This window comes from Falco cherrug, unplaced genomic scaffold (assembly GCF_023634085.1).
Source record: "Falco cherrug isolate bFalChe1 unplaced genomic scaffold, bFalChe1.pri scaffold_35, whole genome shotgun sequence".
NCBI lineage: Eukaryota > Metazoa > Chordata > Aves > Falconiformes > Falconidae > Falco > Falco cherrug.
Genome location: NW_026599480.1, coordinates 1,135,684 through 1,138,002, shown reverse-complemented (window position 1 = coordinate 1,138,002; position 2,319 = coordinate 1,135,684).

Sequence of the window (2,319 nt, the reverse complement as noted above, 5' to 3'; positions counted from 1 at the left end):
CTGAGCGCTCAGCCACGGTGCTGGAGCAACGCCCGCTGGTTTCCCGCTGCTGCCCCGACAGCCGCTGCAGCATGAACAAGGCAAGGTGATGCTGAGCGTCTGTGAGGAGCTCTCTCGCTAACATAGTCCCAAGGTCTTCTCAAGGTGGCTGTGCAGACAGAGAGTAGTAACGAGGAGCGGCTGGCATACAGTGCCCGTCTGCCTCTGCAGTCAGCTGAATAGTTAACTGCATCCTTGGCGTTTTACACAACTCACTGTTGTGCCTGGAGGCTCCTGCATCTCTGCTGTACATCTCCACTGAGGACCCAGAGATGGAGGCCTGAACTTCTGCTTTGCCTAACAGCTAAATTACACTTTGTATAGAAAACTGATCACCTTTGGTGTCATGTTGTATAGATCTGTGACCCAATGAATTCAGAGCTGCTCTCCCAAAGCTCTGAAGTCTACCAGCCTTACGGTTACAGAGTCCCTACAGGGATGCACACACCCCAGCTGGGTTCTGCGCTCTCTCCTGAACTATGAGCAAGGAGGAGGAGGAACTGAGCGTAGGGCTTCTCATCTCTTCCCCTTTCATGCAGCACAAGGCACTCCAGAAGCAGCCACGGCCTCACCGAGCCTCCTGGCCAAAAGACTTCGATCTTGAGGGCAAAGGCTGAAGAGTGCATGAAAGTGAGAGAGACACAGGGGCAAGCACTTGTCCCACCTTGCAACATCACTTGTTGGCATCCTCTCATCTGATCCCAGGCTGCAAAGGGTCGCAGCTCCACTTGTGAATTACTGGGTACCCTTACAGCGGTATTATCAAGCAAGGAACAGCGTTAGAGTAGCACAAAGACACGGCTCTGCCCTGGGCTGGGGAGGCACACTGGGACAGCCTCCAGCGCCAGACCATTTTTAGCAAAAGCAATCACAAATACAGTTAACTTCTTAGCTGACTTGTCTACAAAGAGGGAAAGGCTCCATACGATAAGCAGCACCCATTATTACTCTGCTGCAGAATTTAGTTCTTCCAGAAGTAATACACTCTGTTTTGCCAGCATCTAACAGCAAACCATGTAACACGAAGATGCAGAGTTAAGGTACCTGTAAATGCACTGGGTTTGTTTCCCGGCTTTTGTGCTTCCCAGGGCTGTCCTTTGTTGTGCAGCTCTGGCATTTTCCAATTTTTTTATATTTGGATATAGTAATTGCTAACACAGAGCCTAAGGCTAGCAATCGTAACATCTATTTACAACACGCACACTGGCTGCGTGCACCTATTCCACCAGCCTCCCATTTGCTTCAAACATGTCAGTCTCCCTGAGGACACGTTTAATGAGAAACCACCCCCCTACCCTGCAAAGCCCTGCTTTACTTGCTGCCAAGCCTCCTGCATCCTCCTGGGCAGATAAGGCTGACCAGGGAATATTTACCAGCTATTGAATCAACAAAGTTCAGCCACATGCCAACATTTCACGCTGTTACCTAAACGGTGTCAGCACTCTCAGAACTCCATCAAAACAGAACTGCTTTGCACTTTGGTATTAAAAGTTATGTCCAGGCCTGAACACCTCGTTGAGAGCTGGGCCACACAGCACGCTCCTCTGGGCAAAGATTTCTTTTCTAAGCAGCCGTTATGCAAGTACCAATCTGTGAAAAAAGTCTGAAACTCAAAGAGAGAGAACCTTGATTTGACATAGTGCTCTTGCTGCATGTTCCGTAGAAGGGAGGTCACCCACATCTTTAGATCTAACGGAAAGTAGGAAAGAAGCACCAAGTGCAAGGTTCTGCATGTGGGCTGGGGCAACACCAAGCACAAGCACAGGCTGGGCAGAGAACGGACGGAGAGCAGCCCTGAGGAGAAGGACTGTGGGGTGTTGGTGGATGAGAAGCTCAACTTGGCCCAGCAACATGTGCTTGCAGCCCGGGAAGCCCAGGGCCGGGGCGGGTGGAAACTGGGCTGTAAATCCTGGGCCAGAGTTATTTCCTGCAGCTTAAGAAAACTGCGTGGGTCTGGTGATGTCTGGTCGCTGTCTTTAAAACACACACACACACCCCCGAGTCGGTATTTCTAATAACAAAGGGTTAAAAGCCAGCAGGCAGTCCCCGCAGCGCGCAGGCAGCAGGCAGGTGGGAGCAGAGCCCAGAGCCCCCAGCAGCATCAAGGGCAGCACCGCTGCAGGCACGCACGGGCCGGCGCGGCGCTGGGAGCCACCGCCACTGCCGCGGCTCCCGGAGAAGGGCCAGGGGCCGGGGCGGCTTGTTGCCGCGCAGCCAGGCTCGCCCCTGCAGCCGCCCCGCAGGAACTGGGACATGGCACAAAGGAAGAGCGGGCCGCCA